Source organism: Diadema antillarum, unplaced genomic scaffold, assembly GCF_040938485.1.
Source record: "Diadema antillarum isolate AM-2024a unplaced genomic scaffold, OU_Dant_1.0 scf00000076, whole genome shotgun sequence".
NCBI classification, from domain to species: domain Eukaryota; kingdom Metazoa; phylum Echinodermata; class Echinoidea; order Diadematoida; family Diadematidae; genus Diadema; species Diadema antillarum.
In genome coordinates this window covers 556384-562452 of record NW_027270965.1, presented here as the reverse complement: position 1 = coordinate 562452, position 6069 = coordinate 556384, and the positions used below count along the sequence as shown (strand labels likewise).

General features: G+C 39.4%; 2 pseudogenes; both read right to left on the bottom strand.

Moving 5' to 3' along the window:
* Window positions 1-1338: 1338 nt before the first annotated feature.
* Window positions 1339-2510, bottom strand: LOC139717510 (uncharacterized; annotated as a pseudogene).
* Window positions 2511-2719: 209 nt separating this feature from the next.
* LOC139717509 (uncharacterized) lies at window positions 2720-5489 on the bottom strand (annotated as a pseudogene).
* Between the last annotated feature and the right edge of the window lie 580 nt (window positions 5490-6069).

The window sequence follows — 6069 nt, the reverse complement described above, 5'->3', positions numbered from 1 at the left end:
ATGCCTAGCTCATTTGCCATTATTCGAAAAGTCAGCCAACAATTGCCACGCACCATCTGCCTGACGCGCTCAATGTTGACTTTAGTCCTGGTTGTTGAGGGCCTTCCGCCCCTATGGGGTCATCTTCCACGTTTTCTAATCCTTCGTTAAACCTCTTGCACCACTCAAAAACACAAGTACATGAATTCGTATAACCTCCGTAGACTTGCTGCAGCACTTTCAGCGCTTCGACAGAGCTGCCCAACCCTACCAGAAACTTCAAGTTTGTTCATTGCTCTATGCTCATTGCGGAACGACGTGAAACAGAGGATGTGTGTATAAAATTGTGTAGAAAAAATCTGATGGCTGTAGAGAGCTAATATCACAGTTACATACTCCAGATAGATTACTTTGAAGGGGAAATCTCTAAGTTTGAAGTTTGGGTTTGAAATGAATTTTCTATTTTACCAGTCCTGGAACTTTTCTGACACACCTCGTATAAAAGGCCAAGTGAACGTTTCATTGTTTCGGGAGAATCTGCTTTTTCAACATGTAAGAAAACTTTGATTTCTCAACTTCCTTCGAATCTTGTAGGGCTACTTTGCATTTGAAACTTGGAATTATACTAGGAATGTTATTCTTACGTAATATAATCTTTCTACAACATATCGAAAATGCTTCCTTATAAACTGGTAGTTCGCCTTTAATTTCTGAATCAGTTAATGAAATGTGTTGCTCATTACGTTGTGGTCTGATAGAGGTTGTAAATACAGGAATATCAAATGTTTGATGAAATGGCACAACGAGATCAAATTCGGCTAGTCTTCTTCGAACTTTTGGTTTTTTTAACTGGAACGGAAGATTGTGTTTGACTATTCTCTATGTTAGGTGGTGTAAAGGAGTTTTCCTCATCATGCGACCTGTCAGATTCTTTGCATAGTACATGTAGCTGCTCACGTTCGTATAACCATTCAGATTTGGGTTTAGGTTGCTGAGCCATAATTGACGTCCCGTGCCAACTTCGACCGTAACTGCCGCATATGGAGTGAGAACATCAATATTATCTTTGGACACTATAGTAAATGCAGAAGGTTTAAGTTCAGTTAAAGGTCCAGATTCAGTGCGCTTGTCATGAATATCCTGCAAGAATCTGTCTAAAGTGCTCTCCGACCAAGCAAATCGAATATGGTTTAAAATTCTCAGTAACTTCGTTGAATGGGGCATTCTTTTCACGCAGTTTGCAACTATGATTTGCAGGGGATAGTTATTGTCCTCATGCATTACCAATTGTAAAAGAAATATAGTTGCGGCTCTTCTCTGTTTTCTCCTATGATATGAATGCCCTTCTTCAGAAGGAAATTAGATATATTCTTTGCATATATCTATATCTGTCTGAAAATTTGATCTCCTCCGGACAAGCTGTTATCATACAAACAATGTTCCAAATAAATGGGTTGAATAACTTATATGCAGTCTGAAATTCGAATTCAGCTAAGGACATTGGGTTAGAGACAAAAGCGCTGGTAATGCGTTTTCCTTGTTTGCGTAAAGAATCATTGCAGTACGATGTTATGTTTCTAAACTGTGTGTTAACATCAGATTGTGTATCAGCAGACAACTGAGATTCTCCTTCTGTCATCTCGACATCGTCACTTCCTTCGCTTCTTTGGATCATGTGAAGTTTTGAGTGTGACAAATGCCAGACATTTAATATGTCATCATGTGATAGATTCGAATGATAATAAAACAATCCGTGCTTTCGTGCAATTCGATGTGAATGCAACAGATCACCAAACTTATGAATTATTCTACCATTTATATACGATGGGCTTTTTTGCATATTGTGATGATTGAAATCTTCCTTACAGAGCTTCTTAATTTCGGGCACTGTCATAGTAGTCGCACACTTTTACAAACAAGAAACATCCATCATCTTTGCATAATTTACATACATAAAGGAAAGCATCACACATAACTTTCAGTTGTATTGTTTCCTGGTCAGCTTCTGCATATTGTGCAGCCTCTTTTTGTAAAGTATCTTGTAGCTCATCAGTTGAAGATGCTGGTTTATTCATGTGCTTTAAACAGTAACTGTAACACGGGCTACATAATATGCTATCTTCATTTAAGGTCAAATTTTCATTGATATTCAAGAGTCTGTCCATATCTATATCGATTATGGAGGAATATGAATATCTTTTGTCTTCTGTCCTAAGGTTATTTTCATAAACTGAGCAGGATTCCCAGTCTACAAAATGCGATAATTCCGTTCTGTGTTTCATACATAATGGTACTGTGTCTGGAATAGATTCTACAGAAAAACAAGCATTAAAAGTTTCAATGCTGCAGTGACAGTCTCTCTGAGACGTGTTTAAGCAAATGTCATGATTATGACAAGAAACACTCTGTCCTTTCTTTCTTCCTATTTTTTTTTTTTTTGGATTGTAGGTGGGATTCTTAAGTTTTTTAGTGCATTTTGCCATGCACTTTAACCAAATGCAACTTTCTCGTTCAACATCACATAAATGCATTATGAATTCAATTAATTCTTTTGATCTACCAGGTAATTGCTGATAAATGAACATTTCTAACAGATTTACAATACATATTTTACACGGACCGCATTCCTGCTTTTAACAAGCAGGTATGGGTCTTTTTTCACCCCAATGATAGTACAGACGTGAAAGTGTGATGGGAAGGTAAAGAAGATAAAGCCTGGCTGCTGCGTGAATCTGGTGGCCTACCAGATGGCTGGACATCTTCGCTCGACATCATGGTCAGAAGTTGGCACGGTGTCGGAGGGTGAATCTGGTGGTCTACCAGATGGCTGGACATCGTCGCTGGACATCATGGTCGGCGATGGAGAAGTTGTCAAAATGTCGGAGGATGAATCTGGTGGTCTACCAGTGGAGGCAGGACATCGTCGCTGAAGTTTGGGTTTGAAATGAATTTTCTATTGTACCAGTCCTGGAACTTTCTGACACACCTCGTATAAAAGGCCAAGTGAACGTTTCATTGTTTCAGGAGAATCTGCTTTTTCAACATGTAAGAAAACTTTGATTTCTCAACTTCTTTCGAATCTTGTAGGGCTACTTTGCATTTGAAACTTGGAATTATACTAGGAATGTTATTTCTTATGTAATAGAATCTTTCTACAACATATCGAAAATGCTTCCTCATAAACTGGTAGTTCGGCTTTAATTTCTGAATCAGTTAATGAAAAGTGTTGCTCATTACGTTGTGGTCTGATAGAGGTTGTAAATACAGGAATATCAAATGTTTGATGAAATGGTACAACGAGATCAAATTCGGCTAGTCTTCTTCGAACTTTTGGTTTTTTTAACTGGAACGGAAGATTGTGTTTGACTATTCTCTATGTTAGGTGGTGTAAAGGAGTTTTCCTCATCATGCGACCTGTCAGAATCTTTGCATAGTACATGTAGTTGCTCATGTTCGTATAACCATTCAGATTTGGGTTTAGGTTGCTGAGCCATAATTGACGTCCCGTGCCAACTTCGACCGTAACTGCCGCATATGGAGTGAGAACATCAATATCATCTTTGGACACTATAGTAAATGCAGAAGGTTTAAGTTCAGTTAAAGGTCCAGATTCAGTGCGCTTGTCATGAATATCCTGCAAGAATCTGTCTAAAGTGCTCTCCGACCAAGCAAATCGAATATGGTTTAAAATTCTCAGTAACTTCGTTGAATGGGGCATTCTTTTCACGCAGTTTGCAACTATGATTTGCAGGGGATAGTTATTGTCCTCATGCATTACCAATATTGTAAAAGAGATATTATAGTTGCAGCTCTTCTCTGTTTTCTCCTATGATATGAATGCCCTTCTTCAGAAGGAAATTGGATATATTCTTTGCATATATCTATATCTGTCTGAAAATTTGATCTCCTCCGGACAAGCTGTTATCATACAAACAATGTTCCAAATAAGGGGGTTGAATAACTTATATGCAGTCTGAAATTCGAATTCAGCTAAGGACATTGGGTTAGAGACAAAAGCGCTGGTAATGCGCTTTCCTTGTTTGCGTAAAGAATCATTGCAGTACGATGTTATGTTTCTAAACTGTGTGTTAACATCAGATTGTGTATCAGCAGACAACTGAGATTCTCCTTCTGTCATCTCGACATCGTCACTTCCTTCGCTTCTTTGGATCATGTGAAGTTTTGAGTGTGACAAATGCCAGGCATTTAATATGTCATCATGTGATAGATTCGAATGATAATAAAACAGTCCGTGCTTTCGTGCAATTCGATGTGAATGCAACAGATCACCAAACTTATGAATTATTCTACCATTTATATACGATGGGCTTTTTTGCATATTGTGATGATTAAAATCTTCCTTACAGAGCTTCTTAATTTCGGACACTGTCATAGTAGTCGTACACTTTTACAAACAAGAAACATCCATCATCTTTGCATAATTTGCATGCATAAAGGAAAGCATCACACATAACTCTCAGTTGTATTGTTTCCTGGTCAGCTTCTGCATATTGTGCAGCCTCTTTTTGTAAAGTATCTTGTAGCTCATCAGTTGAAGATGCTGGTTTATTCATGAGCTTTAAACAGTATCTGTAACACGGGCTACATAATATGCTATCTTCATTTAAGGTCAAATTTTCATTGATTTTCAAGAGTCTGTCCATATCTATATCGATTACGGAGGAATATGAATATCTTTTGTCTTCTGTCCTAAGGTTATTTTCACAAACTGAGCAGGATTCCCAGTCTACAAAATGCGATAATTCCGTTCTGTGTTTCATACATAATGGTACTGTGTCTGGAATAGATTCTACAGAAAAACAATGCTGCAGTGACAGTCTCTCTGAGACGTGTTTGAGCAAATGTCATGATTATGACAAGAAACACTCTGTCCTTTCTTTCTTCCTATTTTTTTTTTTTTTTTGGATTGTAGGTGGGATTCTTAAGTTTTTTAGTGCATTTTGCCATGCACTTTAACCAAATGCAACTTTCTCGTTCAACATCACACAAATGCATTATGAGTTCAATTAATTCTTTTGATCTACCAGGTAATTGCTGATAAATGAACATATCTAACAGATTTACAATTACATATTTTACACGAACCGCATTCCTGCTTTTAACAAGCAGGTATGGGTCTTTTTTTCACCCCAATGATAGTACAGACGTGAAAGTGTGATGGAAAGGTTAAGAAAATAAAGCCTGGCTGCTGCGTGAATCTGGTGGCCTACCAGATGGCTGGACATCGTCGCTGGACGTTATGGTCGACGATGGAGAAGTTGTCAAGATGTTGAAGGGTGAATCTGGTGGCCTACAAGTGGTCTGGACATCTTCGCTCGACATCATGGTCGGCGATGGAGAAGTTGGCACGTGTCGGAGGGTGTATCTGACGGTATAGCAGAGGGCTGGACATCGTCGCTGGATATCATGCTCGGCGATGGAGAAGTTGGCACGTTGTCGGAGGGTGAATCTGGTGGTCTACCAGATGGCTGGACATCGTCGCTGGACATCATGGTCGGCGATGGAGAAGTTGTTAAAATGTCGGAGGATGAATCTGATGACCTACCAGAGGCAGGACATCGTCGCTGAACATCATGGTCGGCGATGGAGAAGTTGTGAAGATGACGGCGGATGAATCTGGTGGCCTACCAGAGGGCTGGACATCGTCCCTGGACATCATGGTCGGCGATGGAATAGTTGCCAAGGTGTCGGAGGATGAATCTGGTGGTCTACCAGATGGCTGGACATCGTCCCTGGACATCATGGTCGACGATGGAGAAGTTGGCAAGGTGTCGGAGGATGAATCTGGTGGTCTACCAGATGGCTGGACATTGTCCCTGGACATCATGGTCGGTGATAGAGAAGTTGTCAAGATGCTCGTTAGATCCGTCTGGATTTCTGAAGAATTACTGGAGTTGGATGGGTGCTATACCATACAAAAAGAACATAATGTAAACGTGGTAATTTTTCAGAATGTACACTCGGTAGCTCTTCAAAAGGTATGTATTTCACAGTAATTTACGTTGTGATGAGAATGATATTGCCCCCAAAAACCGTGGTGTAAGATGATATTTCATTTAACATTGTACT